At 39.5% G+C, this 22,232-nt stretch overlaps 1 protein-coding gene and 1 non-coding gene across 2 annotated transcripts in view; one reads left to right on the forward strand and one right to left on the reverse strand.

The window, feature by feature from the left end:
* Positions 1-22,232, forward strand: part of SPIRE1 (spire type actin nucleation factor 1) — a 629,523-nt gene that overhangs the window by 81,282 nt on the left and 526,009 nt on the right. The gene's annotated exons all lie outside the window — the stretch shown is intronic.
* Positions 14,676-14,777, reverse strand: LOC122151122. The gene has a single exon (XR_006163984.1). It is a non-coding gene; the product is annotated as a U6 spliceosomal RNA (small nuclear RNA).

Genomic DNA, 22,232 nt, shown 5'->3' on the forward strand with positions numbered 1-22,232 from the left:
GGCAATCCTACTTCTGTAGTGATACTGCCTCGGAAACCCAAGGAGGGGTCGCTATGAGTCGGGGCCGACTCGACGGCAAACAACAACAACATATGTATGTATGAATAAAATTCGGTAACTTACTTGATATGATAATTTCCTAATTTTTTTGATGAGGATGTTTCTTAAATTTTTGATAATAGCTATATTGAGATTGGTAAAGGGGCAGGGAGGCCACATTTTCTGACCTCCTCTAACCCACAAGAGGAAGACAGAATCACCATCAGCAGCCCAAGGCCTATTCCTGTAAGGCAGACATGCTGCTTCCCTCCAACCCTTTCACCAGCCCTGATACCAACCTTTCCTTCCGCAGCACCCACCACCTCTCTGCTGGGTTCGATAATTCGCTGCAGTAGCCACATAGAACTCACAGATTATGGGGTTTATTAGGGAAGCAACAGGCTACAATTGAAGTTTAGGAACACGCTCAGTCTTTCTCAGCCCACTGTCTCTCAGCCAAAGGTCTTTCTCAATCTCTCTCTCAGCAGTGCACCTTTCTTGGTGTCTCTTTCTCAGCAGCACATCTTTCTCAGCCAGCAGTCAGAGAGATTCCTTCTACCTCTAGGTGGGTTCCTTTTGAGCCTGGCAGAGTGGTCAAACTAACCAGCCATAATATCAGAATTCTAAACACCTGAGAGAGTGAACTTCCCAGAACATTGTTTTTGCCATTATCAACAGAAGTACCCCAGGTAGATAATGTTAACAATCAGGAGCTCCTCAGTTGCTCACAGCAAATTCCATCACAGAGTTTACAAAGACTTATGGCTAGAAAAGCAATACCAGGTAATTTACTACACCGTTGGACACCCCTTGGCTTTTCTAGCCATTATGCCTTTTATATTTCAAAAATTAACATCCCCTTTACCATCAGTTTAAGAATAACCACACCCATGAAAGCGTGTAAGCCAGCCACTTCATGCCTTCATCTCCTCCCCATTTTAAATAGTCAATTTCTAATTTGCCCATCCTTATCAAACCAGTACTCTGAGGAGACAAGCATGGTCCTTTCACTCTGGAGAATCTTCTGTTCTGCTTGGAAACTTCAGGCATCTGCATCCATAAACAAGGAAAGTCCAGCCCAGCACAAGCCATCAAATTCCGGCAACTTAACACCAGCTCAGTGTCAGACATCTTCCTCTTCATTTGGTCAGGTTCTGGTCAGCTTGTTGTGGTTGTTGTTGTTATTTGCCATCAAGTTGGCCCCGACTCATAGCAACCCCTCCTTGGGTTTCCGAGGCAGTAGCACTACGGAAGTACGATTGCCCAACCTTTCTTCCGAGGAGTGGCTGGTGGGTTTGAACCGCCAGCCTTCTGGTTAGCAGTCAAGTGCCTTAGGCACTATGCTACCAGAGCTCCTCTGGTCAGCTTAGCCCTAACCATCCCAGCTAGGTCATGGGTACCAGCTGTCAGGTTTGGGAGTCACACTCTTCCCTTCACTTCAGACCAGCTAGCACCTTCTCTCACATCCTCAGTCCTCAGGGACTATTTCAATGCCCGTAGGCTCACAGCTCATTGCACTTCACATCAGCCAGCCCTTCCTCTCATCCCTAGCCTCTGTGGCCTAGGTTAAAGAGTAAAAAACTCAGCCCTTTCTTCTTTGCTGCACTTCCCCCATTTCTACTGAGGTGGACCCTGGTGGTCACAAGCAAGCAGTATACAAGCCTACTACTCATGGGCTTCCTTTAACTTTCGGTCCTGGAAGGGGTTTCTCTCATGGACCATGACTTACCTGCCTTGATGCACCAAAAACCTGTCTGTTTTCTCGAAATTCAAAAAAACAAGCAGTCATTTTTTTTTCCCCCTGCTAGGTCCTCATTCAAATGCAAAACTTCTGTTCTCTCAGTAGTACTTCGTGGGGCTCAGTTTTTCTTCTTAAGCCCCCTATACTCTACACACAGGGTTTGAAACAAAAGCTTGTGTTTCTTCTGGGCAAATTTTATTTCCTCTTTTAATCAAGTATTGGCTGAAGGTGGACTTACACGCTGTCCGTTATCCATACCCCATAATCATTCTAACATACATGCAGGTAAGAGAACATTCAATACCTGTAGTACATTCAGATAAACACATAAGCCAAAACACATAATCCTTTGTAAGACATTCCAGTTTCATCTCTTCACCTTGACTACTGTCCCATTCTATGTATATGGCCTTGGGCTTTTGGTTGAGTATAACCAAAAGCCCTCACCTCTAAATCAATTTTCTCCTTTAATAGGTAACACCAACCAAAGAAGCTACCTAATAATCCGAAGTTTCACTTCCCAGGCCCCTTCTTTCTTTCTTTTACAAAGTCCCATGCTTCTATGAGACTAGAGCCACTGCAATGAGTCCTACTGTTTCTGAAACCAACTGCTAAAGGGGCAAGGAGGTTGCATCTCTGACCTCCTTTAACCCCACAAGAGGAGGACAGAATCACCATCAGCAGCCCAAGGCCTATTCCTGCGAGGCCAGACAGCTGCCTCCCTCCAGCCCTTTCACCAGCCCTGACACCAACCTTTCCTCCTGCAGCACTCACCATCTCTCTGCTGGGCTCAATAATTCACTGATGTGGCCACACAGAACTCACAGATTATGGGGTTTATTAGGGAAACAACAGGCTACAGTTGAAGTTCAGGAACACACTCCGTCTCTCTTAGCCTGCTGTCTCTCAGTGAAAGGTCTTTCTCAGTCTCTCACTCTCAACAGTGCGTGTCTCTCAGGAGCATGTTTTTCTCAGCAGCACGTCATTCTCAGCCCTCAGTCAGAGAGATTCCTTCTGCCTCTAGGAGGTCTCCTTTTGAGCCTGGCAGAGTGACCAAACTAACCAGCCATAATACCAGAATTCTAAACACCTGAGAGAGCTAACTTCCCAGAACATTGCTTTTTGCCCCTCGCAACAGAAACACCCCAGGTGGATAACTTTAACAATCAGGAGCTCCTCCATTGCTCAAGGCAAATTCCACCATGGAGTTTACAAAGACTTATGGCTAGAAAAGCCATACTATGTAATTTACTGCACCACAGAGATATAATTCATATATTGTACGATTCATTGGTTTTTAGTATAGTTAGAGTTGTGTAGCCATCACCACAGTCAAGTTTAGAAGATTTTTGTCACCTCAGAAAGAAACCCCATACCTTTTAGTTAACAACCCCTTACCTCCTGCACCTCCCAGGCGAGGAAACCACTAATCTGCTTTCCATCTCTATAAAACCCCAAAACCCAACCCGTTGTCACTGAGTTGATTCCAAATTATAAGGTTTCCCTATTTTAAACACTTCTTATAAATGGAATCACACAATATGTGATCTTTTGTGACTAGCTTCTTTTAATTAGCATAACGTCCAAGGTTCATCCAAGTTGTAGCATGTACTAGTACTTCATTCCTTTATATGGTTGAATAATCCATTATATGGGTATACCACATTTTGTTTATTCATTAATTGTTTGATAGAAATTTGAATTGTTTTGACTTTTGGGCTGTAATGTATAATACTACAAACATTCATGTGTAAGTTTTCTCCTAGGCATATGTTTTCATCTTGTGTGGGTATATAACTGGAAGAGGAATTACTGGGTCAAATGGTAATTCTGTGTTTATATTTTGAGGACCTGTCAGGTTATTTTACAAAGTAGCTGCACCATTTTAAATTGCTGCCAGCAGTTAAGGAGGATTTTGTTTTCTTCAATACCTGTTATTATTTGACTTTTTTGTGAAGTACTATCTCACTGCTGTTTTGATTTGAATTTTTTTGAGAATAACAATGTTGAGCACCTTTTCATGTGCTTATTGGGCACTTGTATGTCTTCTATGGAGAAATGTTTATTCAGGTCATTCGCCCATATTTTAATTGGATTGTCTTTTTATTAATGAGTTATAAACTTTTTTTTTATGTTCTAGATAAAATCCCTTAGAGCGGGAGCTCTGGTAGCATAGTGGCTAAGACACTTGCCTGCTAACCAGATGGCTGGTGGTTCAAACCCACCAGCCACTCCTCAGAAGGAAGGTTGGGCAATCCTACTTCCGTAGTGATACTGCCTCGGAAACCCAAGGAGGGGTCGCTATGAGTCGGGGCCGACTCGACGGCACATAACAACAACAACAACATTAGATATATATGATTTCCAACTATTTTTCATCCTTTTTAGATTTTTTCACTTTCTTGATGTCTTTTGAAGCAGAAAAGTTTTAAGTTTTGATGAAGTCTATTTTTATTTTTCCTGATGTTACGTATATTTTTGGAAGATTTACCGCTATGTTTTCTTCTGTATTTTACAGTTTTAGCTCTTATAGTCATGTCTGTGGTTCATTTTGAGTTAATTTTTATATATGAAGTAAAGGTTCAACTTCATTCTTTTGTATGTGGTTATACAGTTGTCCTGGCACTATTTGTTGTAAAGACTGTTCTTTCCTCATTGAATGATCTGGGCATCCATGTCAAAAATGAGTTAACTATAGAGTTTATTTCTGGATGCAGAAATAAACAATAGAACAATGGAACAATTGTTTTGGATGCAGAAATAAACAATGGAACAATTCTATTCCATTGTTCTGTGTGTCCTTATGCTAGTACCACACTATCTTGATAGTAATTATTTTGTAGTAAGTTTTGAAATTGTGAAGCATATGTCCTCCTACTTGGTTTTCCTTTTCATGATTATTTTGGATCCTTGAATTTCCGTACGAAATTTAGAATCAGCTTGTCAATTTCTGTAGAGAAGCCAGTTGAGATTTTGGTAGCATTGCTTTGAACTTGTAGATCAATTTGGGGAGTATTACCTTCTTAACTATATTAAGTCTTCCAGTCCATGGCAGAGACAGGCCTTTTCCTTTTTTCAGATCTTCTCTACTTTCTTTCAATACTGTTTTGTGGTTTTTAGAATATAAATTTCATACTTCTCTTGTTAGATTGATCCTTAAGTATTTTATTCTTTTTGATGCTTTGTAAATAGGGTTTTATTAATTTCATTTTCAGATTTTTTGCTGATTTGTTTATATTTATCATGTATCCTGCAACCTTGCTGAACTTGTTTTTTATTTTTAGTAGTTTCCTTAGGATGTTCTATATACAAGAGCATCTTCGAATATAATTTTTCTCCTTCTTTTCTGATCTGGATGTTCTTTACTTCATTTTCTTGCTCTTTCTTAATTTTTAAAAATTATCTTTATACACCAGTGTTCATAGCAGTATTATTCTTAATAGCCGAAAGGTAAAAGCTACCTAAATGCCCATCAGTGGATGAATGGATAAACCAAAATGCAGCACATACATACAATGGAATACTACTCTGCCAGAAAGAGAAATGAATTCTTGATATATACTTAAATATGGATGGAGCTTGAAGGCATTATGGGGAGTAAAATAATCACAAAAGGACAGATATAATATGACCTCACTTAAATTAGAAGACGAGACTAGGCCAATATATAGAGATCAAAGTTTATTAGTTAATTGCTTATAAAACACTAAGCTTGGTTTATGGTGATGGAAAAATCACATTGATTAAGGGTAAAAGTCACACAGCTAATGCATGTATTTGATGTCAGTAAGTTGTACATCTGTAAAAAGTTGAATCAATAAAATGTGTGATAGATAAATTTACACAACAGTAAATAGAGCAGCTGTAGCTGCTGCTTATGTCATCAAATACCTCATGGGTTTGGTTTCTTGGTTCAGAGGTTTTGTTGTTTTTAGGTGCCTTTGAGTAGGTTCTGACTTAAAGTGACCCTGTATACAACAGAATGAAACATTGCCCATTTCCGACACCATCCTCACAGTCGTTACTGTGTTTGAGCCCGTTGTTTTAGCCACTGTGTCAGTCCATCTTGTTGAAGGTCTTCGCTATCCTAATTTCATGGGACATCCCAGTTCATTGGCCTGTATTTTGTTTAGTGCTTCTGTTCTACCTTCTAGTTTTTTGCTTAGTGCCTGGGATCTTAAAGGGTTGCAAGAAAGAGGCCATCCAAGCTACAGCAATTGATCTTTATTTGCTTGGAGCAACAGAGAAAGGAGAGTCAGGAATAGAAGGAGAAAATGGAATATATGGCTACTTGCCTTTGAACAACTGCCTGCTGAGACAAGAAGAGCTGAATGGTGCCAGCTGTAGTCACTGAACATTTTGATCGAAGATTGTATAGAAGAATTCTGATAAAAAGGAGGAAAATTCAGAGCAAAATTTCAAATACTCCTAGAATCCAGAAATTGTGGAGCCATTGAGGGTGTAGTACTGACTGCTGAAACTTTTGGCTTGAGATAATCTTTAAACCTGACATGAAAATTATTCCCTGAAGTCTTCTTTAAACCAAACAGTAGTTTAGCTTAAGTAGTTAAGAGTGTCTCCTTAGAGCACTGTGCTTTTTAAACTAACAACAACGCAATGCACTGCAGTCAAGTTGGATCCGACTCATAGTGACCCCTTCTTGGATTTCCAAGGCAGTATCACTACGGAAGTATATTTCCCAACCTTCCTTCTGAGAACTACGTGGGGTCAAATTGACTTAAGCGACTTGCAAGATTAGATAGGAAACTTAGTGAACAGTGAGTTTATGTTAATTGGAGAGGAACAACTCAGAAAAGGTGGGTGAGAGTGGTTGTACAACTCAAAGAATGTAATTAATGCTACTGAATTGGACATACAGAAACTGTTGAGTTGGAGTGTGTACTGCTGTGGATATTCTCATCAACAATAACAACAAATAAAAAAAACTTAGCAAAAGATTTGAACAAGAACTTCACAAAATAAGCTGGTCAATAAGTAAATGAAAAGATGCTCATCTTCATTAGTCATTAGGGAAAGGCTAATTAACATAAAATATAATGTCATTTAGCCCATTGTGGTATAGTAAATTACTTTGTGTGGCTTTTCTACCCATAAGTCTTTGTAAACTCCAAGGTGGGATTTGCTATGAGCAACTGAGGAGCTCCTGATTGCTGAAGCTATCCACCTGGGTTATTTCTGTTGGGCGTGGCACAATACAATGTTCTCAGAGGTTCCCACTCTCTCAGATGCTAAGAGTTCTGATGCTATGATTGGCTAGTTTGACCACCCTTCTGGGCCCAAAAGGAGGCCTCCTAGAGGCAGAACTCTCTCTGACTGCTGGTTGAGGAAGACGTGCTGCTGAAAGAGACACGCACCTCGGAAAGAGACACGCATCACTGAGTGAGACACCGAGGGACTAGCACTGCTGGAAAAGAGACTGTGAGAGACTGTTGGCTGAGGGATGGTGGGCTGGGAGAGAGACTGAGCATTCTTCCTGAACTTGAGTTGTAGCCTGGTGCTTCCCTAATAAACCCCGTAATCCGTGAGTTCTGTGTGGCCACTGCAGTGAATTATCGAACCCAGAGGAGAGGTGGTGGGTGCTTTGGGAGGAACGGTTGGTGAAAGGGCTGGACGGAGGCAGCATGTCTGGCCTTGTAGGAATAGGCCTTGGGTTACTGCTGGTAATCCTGTCTTCCCCTTGTAGGGTTAGAGGAGGTCGGAACATGTGGCCTCCATGCCGTTTTTGCACCTGTTAATAGAGCTAAAATTTCACAAATCCATCTATACTGATGCTGGTGAGGAGGTGGAACAACTGGAATTGTCATGCATTGCACATGAGATTGTAAAATATTACCAGCTCCTTGGAGTTCTGGTTGGCAGTTTGTAATAAAGTCAAACATTCATTTAACGTATGAAGCAACACTTTTGTTCCTAATTATTTGTCCAAGAGAAACAAGAAGAAATATTCATAAAAAAGACTTGTACAAGAATATAAATAGCAACCTTATTTATAATAATCCCATACTGAGATTATTGGAACAACCCAAACGTCTATCAGTAGGAGACTGCATAAGCAAGTTGTGTGTGTGTATAAAATGAAATATAGTCAGCAATAGAAGAATGAATTATTAATATATGAAACAATATAGAAGAATCTCAAGAATATGTCAAACAACAGAAAAAACAAAACAAAAAAAACCTCGAGTTGATTCTGACTTTGGTGACCCCATATGTTATAGAATAGAACCACTCCATAGGATTTTCTTGGTTGGAATCCTCTTTTCATAAAATAGACTAAAGTTTTTTTTTTTTTTTTAATTTAGTGAGACTCAGAATTGGAGGGAGGAGTAATCTGCAAACTAACTGTATAATTATTTCAAATCTGTTTTATGAGGGAATATCTAGATGCTAAGTCAGAGGCTTATAGAGAATGATTCTTTGTAAATCTGTACTTTAAATGGAAATATAAACTTTTTTTGTGTTACTATAAACCTTGTAGTTTAGCCCATTATGACTTAGTTTGGAGCTGTTTTTTCCCCTCTTTATGAGACAGTTTGATAGATTGTGGCCTTCACATCTATGGATAATTGTCACTTTGCCTTGTAGTTTGAATGTGTTATCTGGAGAAATTCTTTGTATATAGATAGAAAGGGATCTTAGGAAAATGAAAAGTTATGAAAGGGAGGAGGAATTATGGGTAAACTTAAAAAATTCTCTAAAATCCAGCCATCATTTATTGAGCACTTGTTATTTGCAAATTGAACTCAATTTGTTGTTGTTATACTGCCTTTATTAAACAAATGAAAAGAACTATTAGTTTATCAGCAGTCTTAACAGAAAGCAGCATATTAAGATGGTACGTAACTGAATAAGAGAGCAGAACCTGAGCTTGTTTGGTCAAGCCATTCTCATAGCTATTTTTACTTTTGCATAGTGTAGTCTCTCAACTCATAGTTTTTAAATTCAAAAGCTCAGTCAATTTTGAAGCTCCATTTGGTCCACTATCTGCATTTTGTTGTTGTTGTTATGTGCCGTCGAGTCAGCCCTGACTCATAGCAACCCCTCCTTGGGTTTCCGAGGCAGTATCACTACAGCCTTGACTGCTAACCAGAAGGCTGGCGGTTCAAACCCACCAGCCACTCCTCGGAAGGAAGGTTGGGCAATCCTACTTCCGTAGTGATACTGCCTCGGAAACCCAAGGAGGGGTCGCTATGAGTCAGGGCCGACTCGACGGCACATAACAACAACAACAACATCACTACGGAAGTAGGATTGCCCAACCTTCCTTCCGAGGAGTGGCTGGTGGGTTTGAACCGTCAGCCTTCTGGTTAGCAGTCAAGTGCCTTAGCCACTATGCTACCAGAGCTCCCACTATCTGCATAGATTACCAAATAAGCACAGCGTGGCAATTAATAATATTTTAAAAGTATCTCTTGAAGGATCTTACAGTGGATCATCTTTATAGGCTCTAGTAATATGCAAGGGATAACAGAACTTCTGGGCTAACTTACTGACTTTGACCATAAGAATCAGCACAAAGCTGGTTTCTGAAACAGATCAAATATACCTATAGTCTCCAACTTCCTCATTTACTTCTGACACCAGCTGTTTCCCCCACAGCATTTTTTAGGTTTGATAGTTCTTTGCAACACCCAAAACTCATGCAATTATCATATATGCAATAACAACGTTAATATTATAGAGGATATGAACAGGGAAAGATAAATGAAGATACACAAAAGCTAAAGTTCAGGAGGAGTCCCAGCATAGACCTACTTATGTCTCAAAGGAGACCTGCTTATTTTTCCTCTAAACTGAAGTTCACTTTTATGCCACTTTGTGGGCATGTGGCAGCTCAGATGTTAGTTAGCAAGTGCACCATTGTTCAGGTGCTGGGTTCACCTTTCCACTTCCACATTCCTTCTTCAGGTATCCGAGGTGCTTCATGGCTGCTGCTCTTGAGCTTGTGCTTTCTCTCTCTTTGTGGCTCCTTTGGGCCATCTCTGCTTGCATCATCAACTGGTCCAGTTCTCAGTCAGCTGTCTTGGGACATTTCTAGGCCAGCCTCAGTTCTAGGCCTGCATCATGACAGCTCTTGGAACAGAATTGGTCTACAGGCAGTCCAAAACTCAAGAGTTCCCCTACTTGAGAAACCTGACCCTTGTGAGCTTCCCCTTCTCTGGGCCTGGCTGCTTCCTGCTTGGATTGCCATGCTTGGGTTAGCCACTAACTGCTGATGGGCCCCACACTCCAGGCCAGCCCTATACCACACCTACTCTACTCAGAGGGCTGCTTACTCCTATCTTACTGCCTCTCTGTAGGCCAGTTTGGTCTTTTGCTGTTGCTGCTGGGCCTTTTACTACAACCTCTGGGCCTGGGCTCCTATCACTACCTCTGGGTTTCTTGTCATTGAATGTTACAGCTCTCTGGTGGTAGAACTGCCTGGGCTGGCTTGTGGTGGTGTTTCAGCCCTAAATGGGTTTAGGGCTCTTTATCCGTGTCACCTTTTAACCATCTCTGGGAGCTTCCTAGTGCAAGTCCCCAGTGTTGGAGAGAACACACTCCACTCCATGCTCTCATTAACCAGGAGGTTCCAGAAACCCCTGTGTTCTGGCCCTTTAAATAAGCCATTCAATTGCTCTCTTGTGACTTGAAACCCTGGCTGGTCAAGCTCAAATAGCCCTCTTGGCTGGATCAGAACTCATACAATTCTCAATTACCCAGGAGATTTCAGTTACCTCAGGTCTTGTCAATTACTGGGAGGTCTTCCCAGGCAGATTTGGAGCTGAAGCTGTTTTTTCAAAGAATCTGAAGCAAAGGATCACATAATGGTCAAAAACAGAGAAGAGAAGATCACGAAAGGGAGCTTGTCATTGTTGTTAATTGTGATTTGAGTCAATTCCAACTCACAGTGACCCCATGTGTGCAGAGTAGAATTACTTCATCGAGTTTTCAAGGCTATGACCCTTTAGAAGCAGATTGTCAGGACATTTTAAAAATTCTTTAACTCTTTCATCCTTTGTGGATACTCTAGAACCTTCCATTTAATGCCTACCCTCAAACAAAACATAATACCACACTACACCACTCTGGTAGCATAGTGGCTAAGGCACTTGACTGCTAACCAGAAGGCTGGCGGTTCAAACCCACCAGCCACTCCTCGGAAGGAAGGTTGGGCAATCCTACTTCCGTAGTGATACTGCCTCGGAAACCCAAGGAGGGGTCGCTGTGAGTCGGGTCCGACTCGACGGCACATAACAACAACAACAACAACACCACTTTCCTAGGAGCCCAGCATGCCTGTCATCCTTTCCCTTCTCCCTGCCCTTTGTTCTTTGCACTGCAGCTAATACCTAGATTCTCAGCTCTAAATGAGACACCACAAGCAGCTGATGATATCCTCCTTCTTTCTCTTCTTCTTTTTCCTACCTTTACCTTGAATCCTGTATCTTTCATTGTCTTCCTTCTTTACCACAAAACACTTTGAAACTGGACTGGCAAAAGTAGAAATCTCCTTAGATAGTGGGGAAAGGAGAGAAGCTGGTATGTGTGGCAGTAGTTGGTTGGAGGTAGGCAAGGTGTAATATATATATATATATATATATATATATATATATGTAAAAAAATCCATGTATAACTGAATTGACGCAGTTCAAGCCCATGTTCAAAGGTCAACTCTGCTTATAAAATGTAATAGGAGACATTTTTGGAACTAGATAGAGGTAGTGGTTGCAAACATTTTGAATGTACTAATTGAAATGGATGTTCACTTTAAAATGGCTGGTTTTATGTTTGAGGGGAAAACAAAAAACCAACCAAAAACTCACTGCTGTTGAGTCGATTTCGACTCATAATGACCCCTCCTTGGGTTTCCAAGGCGGTATCCCTAGGGAAGTAGATCGCCCAACCTTTCTTCCTCAAATGGGAGGTTGGGAGAGTTCTGTAACTCTTGACTACCTGTTAGGAACTCTGGTGGTGCAGTGGTTAAAGCACTGGGATGCTAACCAAAAGGTCAGTGGTTTGAATGTATCAGCCACTCTGCAGGAAAACGATGATATAGTCTGCTGACATACAAATTTACAGTCTTGGAAACCCTAAGGGGCAGTTCTCCCTTGTCCTATAAGTCAGAATTGCCCAGATAACAGTGTTTTTTTTTTTTTTTTTTTGGACTAGTTGTAAAAGGTTGCTAAGGAGATTCCTGTGAGAAGGAGTAGTACTTAAATAATCTGTAGCTGAACTCTGACTTCTGAAGACAGGAAATGAAAGCAAGAGGAGTGTTTAATTCAGCTTTTAATATTTTAGGAAGCAAGCAGAAACAAAAGACTTCTTTTTCCTTAATACAGAAATAATTTGGTTTGTATTATGTTACATCAACATATTTTTAAACTTTATGTAAGTATATATAAGGAGCTCTGGTAGCATAGTGCCTGAGGCACTTGACTGCTAACCAGAAGGCTGGCGGTTCAAACCCACCAGCCACTCCTCGGAAGGAAGGTTGGGCAATCCTACTTCCGTAGTGATACTGCCTCGGAAACCCAAGGAGGGGTCGCTATGAGTCGGGGTCGACTCGACGGCACATAACAACTTAACAACAAAGTATATATAGCTTGATGAATTTTTGTAGATGCTGATAATATTATATTTGAGTGTCATTTAAATATACCCTATTTCTTACTATATATATTTTTTGTGTATATATATGTGTGTGTGTGTGTATTTTTATTTGGAAAATGTTATCTTAAATTTTTAGATTTCATATGTAGGTCAAAGTGGCAATTTCCAAGTATCAACAGATATTTTGTTAATTTTGTTTTTATTTAAATTATGTGTGTTTGTGTGGTTTTTGGGAAAGTTTATAGAGCAAGCTAGTTTTCCATTCAACAATCGACATGTTTTGTTTTGTACATTTGTTGCAATTCCCTCTAAGAAACAACACTCTTTCTACTTCCTCCTTGGGTTCCCAGCGTCCTTCTTTCCTGCTTCAGAGGTTTGTTTTAAGGAAACTAGTGCCCTTTTGGTCTCCTATGGTTAATTGTTCTGAGGAGGATGTTACTCACCGTGATACTGTTTACTCTATAGGCCTGTCTGCTGTTTGGCTAAAACGTGATTGCCAGGGGTGGATTCAGTTCCAGGTTTGAAAGGCATCTAAGGAACATAGTCTCTAAGGGGCACAGTCTCAGGGGTTCCACCAGTCTCTTATCAGACCAGTAAGTCTGGTATATTTTATGATTTGGAATTTTTTTCTGTTTTTTTTTTTTTTTTTTCCTCCCTCCCACTCTGTCTGGGACCTTCTATTGTGATCCCAATTAGAGCAGTTGTTAGTGGTAGCCAGTTCTTATGGCCTCCAAGTAGTGGAGGGTGTGGTTCATGTGATCCATTAATCCTTTGGACTAAATGTTCTCTGGGTCTTTTTCTTTACTATTCATTACTCTGCACAGGGAGACATCATTTAATTGCATCTTCAATGGTCACTTGCTAGCTTTTAAGTTGTCAGTTGCTTTCACCACAGTAGGAGGTAGAATATTATCTTTGTAAATTGTCTTATCCCAGTTGACCTAGAAGTCTTCTGACACTATGGTCTTAAGCTCCCAAGCCCAGAGACTCAGTCCTTCAAGCTGTTTGGTTATGACTAAGAACTTTTCATAATTTTGCCCCGTTCCTCTACTATGTTCATAGATAGATTTGCAGCACATATGTACAAATATCATCTGTCGAATCTATATATACTCATGGATATGGTCCCACTCACCTTCTTGCACTTGTTCAGCTTGTTTGACTATGTGTGTATCCGCTCATAGTTATTGTTATTACTATTATTGCAGAATTATGTATATAATGGTATTTACCTTTTTTATGTATAGTTCTTGTGTAGATTTCATTGTCTTCCTTTGCCTTGGTCATTTTGTGCTGACTTTCTTCTTACTATATATTACCTTTCCTTTTGCTTAAATTAATACATATCTACTCCCTAGTTAGTGATTTTTCCCTCCCCTCCTCTCCTATCCCTGGTAACCATTAAACATGTTTCTTTCTCTGTGTAAACATTTTCTTATCTTTTCTTTTTTAAAAATAATAGTGGCCTCATATCATTATTTATCCTTTTGTGATTGATTTATTTCATTCAGCATAATGTCTTTTAGGTTCATCCATGTTATGAGATATTTTGTGGATTTGTCACTTTTTAATATTGCATAGTATTCCACTATGAACAAGTATCATACTTTCTATATTCATTCATCCAATGATGAGCATTTCCATATTTTTGTTTCTGTGAATACTGCTGCAGTGAACATGGTTGCGCATATATCTGTTAGTTTCACAGCTCTTGTTTCTCTAGGATGTATACCTAGTAGTAGAATTGCTAAATCAAATGGTATTTCTATTTCCAACTTTTTAAGGACACATCATGCTGTTTTCCACAATGGTTGTAACATTTTATAGTCCCACCAGGGGTGTGTGAGAGTTCCAATCTCTCTACACCCTCATCAGCTATTGTGGTTTTCTGTCTTTTTGAACTTTGCTATTATTGCTGGCTGAGATGATACCTCATTTTTGTTTTGATTTGCATCTCTCTAATGGTTAATGATCACGCACATTTCTTCATGTGGTTCTTGGCCACCTGAATAACTTTTTTGGTGAAGTGTCAGTTCATGTCTTCTGCCCACTTTTTAATTGGATTGTCTTATTCTTATTGAGGTGTTGAACTCTTCTGTAAATTTTAGCGATTATATGTCATTGCCAAGATTTATTTCTCCTACTCAGTAGGGTTTTCTCTCTCTTTTTTTTTTTTAAAATGTGATTTGGGTGAAAGTTACAGAGAAAATTAGTTTTCCCTTCTACAGTTCATACATATCTTGTTTCGTGATACTGATTGCAATCCTCACAATGTAAAAAAAAAAAAATGGAATACTTCACAAGTTTGCATTCTTGAACAGAGGCCATGCTAATATTCCCTTCACTGTCCCAATTTTAGTGTATGTGCTGTTGAAGTAAACACTCTTTACTCTTCTGGAGAAGTCTTTTGATGTGCATAAGTGTTTAATTTTTAGGAGGTCTCAGTCATCTAGTTTATCTTCTGTTTGTGCATTTTTGCTTATGTTTGATAGTCTCTTTATGCCATAAATTAGGGCATAAGGAGCTTTGGCCACTCCTCGAAAGGAAGGTTGGGCAATCCTACTTCTGTAGTGATACTGCCTCGGAAACCCAAGGAGGGGTCGCTATGAGTTGGGGCCGACTCAATGGCACATAACAACAACGAGCTTTGGTGGCATAGTGGATAAGGCACTTGGCTGCTAACCAGGAGGTTAGTAGTTGAAACCCACCAGCTACTTTGTGGAAGGGAGATGGGGTGATCTGCTTCTGTAAAGATTTCCAGCCTTGGAAACCCAATGGAGGTTGCTATGAGTCGGAATAGACTTGATGGCATTGACTCTGGTTTTTGTTTTTAAGTTTTCCCTTATTTTTTCTTTGATGATCTTTATTGTTTTAGGTTTTACATTAGGTCTTTGCTCCACCTTGAGTTTTTGTATGTGGTGTGAGGTATGGATCTTGTTTCATACCAGTTTTTTTCCCCCCTTTTAATTGTGCACTGCTTTTCTTCTTCTTTCCCTGTCTCCTGCTTATTAAATGAAAATCCAGGGAGAGCATTCCTTCTTAGAAGGAAGGATCCATTCTGTTTGAAACTGGCCTATAACAGCTCTGTCTAGTAGCCAAATAACGGGAGCCAAATTAGTCATTTTAAATTTTCTAGTAACGGCATTAAAAAAGTAAAAACAAACAGGTAATACCAAATTTTATAATACACTTTATCTAACCTAGTATATCTGTGACTTTGTAATTCAGCATGTAATCACTATGAAAATTATTGAACTATTTCACATTGGTTTTTCATACTAAGTCTTTGAAATCTGGTTTATATTTTATCCTTCAGCACATCTTAAATTGGACCAGCCACACTTGCGTGCTGGATAGCCATATATGCCTTGTGGTTAGTGTATTGGACAGTGCAGGTCAAGAAGACTTTCTGCCAGGCAGAGTATCTTCAAATTAGGCTTGAAAACTTTACTTAGATATGGGATCGGTGACTGGGCTTAGATAATAGTGTGTTTGGATATCTAGGTAAACATTTCTTTGTTTTGATTAAGATAAAGAAATGTCTACCTAGTGAAATAGGCCAATCACAAAAGGATGAATATTGTATGAGACCACTAGTATAAATAGTTTCAACAAATGATGCAGTGCTGGAGGTGCTTATTTTTTTATACTAAGAAATTTACTCATTCATTTATGCAAAGAATACCAGAAAGATGTTTACTTGTAATTTATTGAATATGGAAAGCATTTGACTATGTGGATCATAACAGATTATGGATAACATTGTGAATCGAGGGAATTAAAGAACTTTTAATTATAGACCAAGAAAAAGTCATTCAGAGAGAACAAGGGGATACTGCATGGTTTAAAATCAGGAAAGGCACATGTCAGAGTTATATCCTTTCACCATACTTATTCACTCTGTATGCCGAACAAATAATCCAAGAAGCTGGACTATATAAAGAAGATGCTGCATCAGGATCAAAGGAAGACTCATTAACAATATGTGATAGGCAGATGTGACAACCTTTCTTGCTGAAAGTGAAGATGACTTGAAGCACTTACTGATAAAGATCAAAAACTACAGCCTTCAATTTGGATTACACCTCAGCATAAAAGAAACAGAATTCCTCACCACTGGACCAGTAAGCAACATCATTATAAATGGAGAAAAGATTGAAGTTGTCAAAGATTTCATTTTACTTAATTCCACAATCAATGCCCATGGAAGTAGTAATCAAGAAGTCAAGCAGCCTGTGTCCTTGGGCACATCTGTTATAAAAGAACTCTTTAAAATGTTAAAGAGCAAAGATGTCACGTTGAAAACTAAATTGCACCTGACCCAAGCTGTGATATTTTCAATAGCCTCATATGCATTTGAGAGCTAGAAAATGAATAAAGAAGACCACAGAGGAATTTATGCTTTAAATTGTGGTGTTGATGGGAAATATTGAACGTACCATGGACTACTAGTAGAACAAACACATCTGTCTTGGAGAAAGTACAGCCAGAATGCTTTTCAAAAGCGAGAATTGCCAGACTTTGTCTCTTGTGCATTGATCATGCATTTTGGTTAGAAGGACCAGTCCTTTGAGAAGGAACTCACACTTAGTAAAGTAGATGGTCAGTGAAATAGAGGAAGACCTTGAATGAGATGGATTGGCACGGTGGCTACAACAATAGGCTCAAGCATGGCGATGATTGTGAGGATGGCGCAAGACCAGACATTGTTTCATTCTGTTGTACATGAGTTGTTATGACAGCACCTAACAACACCACATCAAGATTGATTTCCAAGAGATTCTGTCATGTGTCTTATTCTTTGGTTGTTGTCTACATTGATTCTGTGTCTGCAGGATTCCTTTTAGCATGGTCTAGTTTTTACAGATTCCTGTAATTTCTCTTTATCTGTGAATCCTAATTTTGCCATCATATATGAGGGTCCTGGATATTCAGCTCTTGGTTAGGTGTGTTTTTCTTTCAGGAAATTATCCCATTGATTGTTGCCTGCATGGTTACCGCCAAGAAATCAGAGCTTAGTCTTATTGTTTCTCCTTTGTATGTGACTTTTTGTTTTTCCCCAGTTGCTTTCAGGATTCTTTCTCTTTTTTTGTGGAAAGTTTGGTTATGATGTCTTAGTGATTTTCTTTTGGGATCTATCCTATTTAGAGTTTGTAGAGCTTCTTGAATTCATATGTTCTCATCTTCCATGATACTGGGGGAGTTTTTTCCCAACAAATCTTTGATAATGTTTTCAGTGCTTTTGTGTGTGTGTGTGTGTCTATTTCTTCCTGTTCTGGCAGTGTCATCATATATAGTTTATTTCTCTTAATGATATCCCATATAATTCTTAGGCTTTCTTCATTGGGTTTTTTTTCATTCTGATTGTTCTTTTAACATACTATCAAGAGATTTTTCTTCAGTCTCGCTATTCTGTCTTCCACTGATTCAATTTTACTCCCTTATCCTTTCAATGTGTTATTTATTCCTGAAATTTTAGTATTAATCTTCTGAATTTCAATTTGCTGTTTTTGTTTTGTTTCTAATTTTTCAGTTCTTTTTTTTTAATTCTTCAAGGGTTTTGTCTGTGTTTTCCTTGATTTTGTCTGTGGTTTTCTCGAAGTTTTTTTCTCAATCTGTTGAAGGTATCTAAATATAATTCTTATGAATTCATTATCAGGTAGTTCCAATAGATTTTCTTCCTCCAAAAGATTTTCTGGCTCTGTATTTTGTTCACTTGTTACAGTCATCCTGTTTTTTTTTTTTTTTTTGTGTGTGTGTGAGATTCAAAGTTGTCTGCTGTATCCAAGTCATTGTAGTATTATATTAATTTGTTGGTTGCATGTTGGCTTGCTTCACCATGATTTTTGTTTTGTTTTATTTTAATATATATGGAGAACAGGTTGGACATGTTATTCTTAGTGCTAATTTGGTAACATGAGATGGTCACTGCCTCTCTCTGGGTGGATTTTGTAGCAGATAGGAGTGTGGGTATGAGTCTCTGGTCATTGATCATGCTGAGCAGCTGAGCGTAGGCTGAGCTGGTGTTGGCCACAGTCTGTCATCAGGTCAGTTGTCCTGGAGCAGGTGGTGACACTTATCCAGTGGGTACAGCAGCGGGTATAACCAGTATGGGTAGGTAGGCTCCCAACTACCTAGGAAAAGATGGAAGGGAAAGAAAAAACAGAATAGAAAAAACAAGGAAGGGCGAAGATGGGAGACCTAAGAATGGAGAAAAAGTGGAAAAAGAAAAATGAGAAAAACATGTAAAGCAAGCAAACAAACAAATGCACCTCAGTACTAGTGCAAGTGCTAGCCACCAAGCATGGCTGTGGTGAAAATGTGGCACTCGCAATGTGGGAGTTTCCACTGCTGATTACGAGGGTCAGGGGTGGCACTACTGAATGTGTAAGTTGTGAGGGGCAAGGGATTTGCTGTGTGGGATCAAATAAAAAAGAAAAAATAATGCAAAGGAAAGAGGAAGAAAGAAAGGAAAAAAACAGAATGTAGAGAGGGAAAAACTTGACAAGAAAGGAAAAAAGAAAAAGAAGAGAAACACAGGCAGAAGTGTTAGCTGTGATACACAGCTGAGTGGAAATGCAGAGATAACTTTGGAGGAGGGCGCAGCACCATCCACTAATGAGTAGGGCTAAATGTTGCTGACTGCAGGAGAGCGAGCAGGCATTCACTTTGTGAGATCAGGAAAAAAAAAATGGTGAATAGAGGAAATAGGAAAGAGAAGAGAAAAATGTTGAAGAGAAAAGAGAAGAACTAAAAAGAATGAAAAAAAAGGGAAAAAGAGTACAAATACAGGCAAAAATTTCAGCCACCAAACAGCTGTGCAGGAATTCAGTGGTCAGTCTGCTGGAATGCAGCCCTTCCTTTATGGGGGGTGGGAATCCTCTGATAAGGGAGCAGTAGGGGTGGGCATTACTAACTATGTGGGCAGCAGGAGGAGGGGCTCCTATTCTTTGGCATCCAAGAAACAGAAAATGGGTGAGGGAAGAAGGAAAAAAAAAAGAAAAGAAAAAAAAGAAGAAAATGGGGAGAAGGGAGGAAGAAGCAAGAACTGAGCAGAAAGATAAAGACAAAAAAAGAAAAAGCACAGCACTGACAGTTGGTGGAGTTTGACCAGTCTCTGGGTAGGTGGGAGTGGGGTGAGGCTGCAGCTCTAGTCAGTGGCAGATTGTGCAAGGAAAGTGAGGAAGTCACACGTTTCTGGTCACTGGATCACTGATGTGGGTGTTAGTGTAGTCCTGGGCCAGTGGAGCTGCTTTTCTGCTCCCTGAGGTGATCAAAACACTGCTTGTGTTAATTCAAAATGGGTTGCTGTGCTGGTTTGCACTATACTGCTCCTTGTTCACTGTTTTCATCCAGTCTTTTCCTTTCCTCACTATTTAATCTATTTCTTTTTCCTTGCCTTTGAAGTTCTGGATTCTAAGATTGTCATCTGTAGCTGTTTACTTAGTTTCTCTAGTCTTTGTTGTACAGAATGTGTGTAGTGTATCTGCCTAGTGTGTACACTCCTACCCACTGAGCTGTATCTCTGTGCAGACACTGCCCTTCTATTCTCACATGATCGATCTCTCCAAGGAGTATATCTACCTAATGTAAAAATTCAGCTCATATGCCTGTCTGTTGTTTGGCTGGAAGCCACAGGAGTGGGTTCAATTCCAGACCTGAAGGGCAGCTAAGGGCCATAGTCTAAGGGGTTTCCCCATGCTCTCTTAGACCAGCAAACCTGGTCCTTTTTTTTTTTTTTAAATGATTTTTAGTTTTGTTCCACATTGTTCTCCCACTCTATTCAGGATCTCCTACATAGATCCCTCTCTGAGTGGTTGACAGTGGTAACTGGGTACCATCTAGTTCTTTTTGTCTCATAGTAATATAGGCTGAGGATCTCATGTTGTACCAGTCCCTTGGATTAATTCTTTCCATGCATTTTCGGTTTTCTTTATTCCTCTTTGCTCTGGATGAGGAGAGACCCATCGTTCCATCTAGATGGCTGCTTGCAAGTTTTTAAGGTCCCAGTTGCTACTCACCAAAGTAGGATCTGGAAGAATGTTTTTGTGTAGTATGTAATGCCAGTTGTGCTTGATGTCCCCTGCAACCATGGTCACAAGCCTACACAGGTCCAGCTTACTCACTCCTTCTAGGTAGCTGGCATGGCCAAGAAGTGACTACAAACTTGTCCCTAGTCAGCTCTCCTATATACCTGGGCATTCATACAGAACATGCAAGTACACTTGTAGAAACATTGTATGCCAAGCCTATATATGGTTATGGACACACTTCTCCCTGCATAGACATACCTAATAGTTAAGACTCTCTACCCATCTATTCACTCACAGATCAATGTTTGACTTCACTGACAACTCAGTACTGTATGTGCAAAAGAGTTCATCTTTGTTGTCTATACCTCCCATGCACCTCTCTCTGTCTTCATCTTCTTCAGTGCCACTGTGTTGATCACTCATATTTGGTACATAAACCTTCTCTTTACCCAAATCAATACTTTTCTCTTCCTAGTGTTCTCTCCCCTCCGCTCCCACCCCTGGTAACCAGCAAAGAAAGTTTCCTTCCATATATAAAGCTTTCCTTGACTTTTTATAGTTATGGACTAATATAATATTTGTCCTCATGTGATTGAGTTATTTCACTCAGCATATTGTCCTCCAAGTTAATGCAAGTTACACAGTGTTTTGTGGATTCTACTTTAGGGTTGCATAGAATTCCATTGTGTGTATGTGCCATAGTTTAGTTTTGCTACTAGTGCTGGGGCAAGATGGTATCTTCTTGTATTGATTTACATCTCTCTAATGGCTAATGATCGTGAGTATTTCTTCATATGTTTGTGGGCTGCCTGAATATCCTCCTTGGTGAAGTGTCTATTAATGTCTTCTGCCCACTTTTAAATTGGATTATTTCTCTTTTTGTTACTGAGGTGTTGAGTTTTCTATAAATTCTAGAGATAAGTCCCTTGTCAGATATGTCATTGCCAAATATTTTTTCCTAATCTGTAGGTTCTCTTTTGACTCTTTTGGAGAAGTCTTTAGAAGCACATAAAAATTTAATTTTTAGAAGGTCCCATTCATCTAGTTTCTCTTATGCTGTTTGTGCATTTTGGATTATGCTTCACAGTCTATTTATGACATATATTAGGGCCCCTAAATTTACCCCTAGTTTTTCCTTGAGGAACTTTATAGTGTTAGATTTCACATTTAAGTCTTTGATCCATCTAGAGTTAGTTTTTGTGTATGGTGTCAGGTTCAGATCTTGTTCCATTTTTCTGCAAATGAATATCCAGTTTAGAGAGCACCATTTGTGAAACAGACAATTTCTTCCCCATTTAATGGATTTTGGCCCTTTGCCAAAGATCAGCTGACCATAGGTCGATGGATCTATTTCTGGGTTCTCAAGGCTGTTCCATTGGTCTATGTGTCTGTCATTGTACCAGTACCAGGCGGTTTTGACTACTGTGGTTATATAATAGGTTTTGACATCTGGGCGTGTGAGACCTCCTACTTTGTTCTTCTTTCTTCAATAGTGCTTTGCTTATCTAAGATCTCTTTCCTTTCCATATAAAATTATTGATTGGTTTTTGTATATCCTTACAAATCCATCTGGATTAGGATTGCATTGAATGTATAGATTGCTTTGGGTAGAATTGACATTTTCACAATGTTCAATCTTCCTATCCATGAGCATGATATACTCTTCCATTTATGTAGATCTCTTATGATTTCTTGAAGTAGTGTTTTGTAATTTTCTTTTTATAGATCCAACTGATTTTTGGATGTTGATCTTGTATCCTGCCATGATGCTAAATCTCTCAGTTAGTTTCAGTAGTTTTTTTTTT

The sequence above is a fragment of the Orycteropus afer genome, unplaced genomic scaffold, assembly GCF_000298275.1.
Source record: "Orycteropus afer afer isolate SDZICR_OR568_19922 unplaced genomic scaffold, OryAfe1.0 scaffold00307, whole genome shotgun sequence".
NCBI lineage: Eukaryota > Metazoa > Chordata > Mammalia > Tubulidentata > Orycteropodidae > Orycteropus > Orycteropus afer.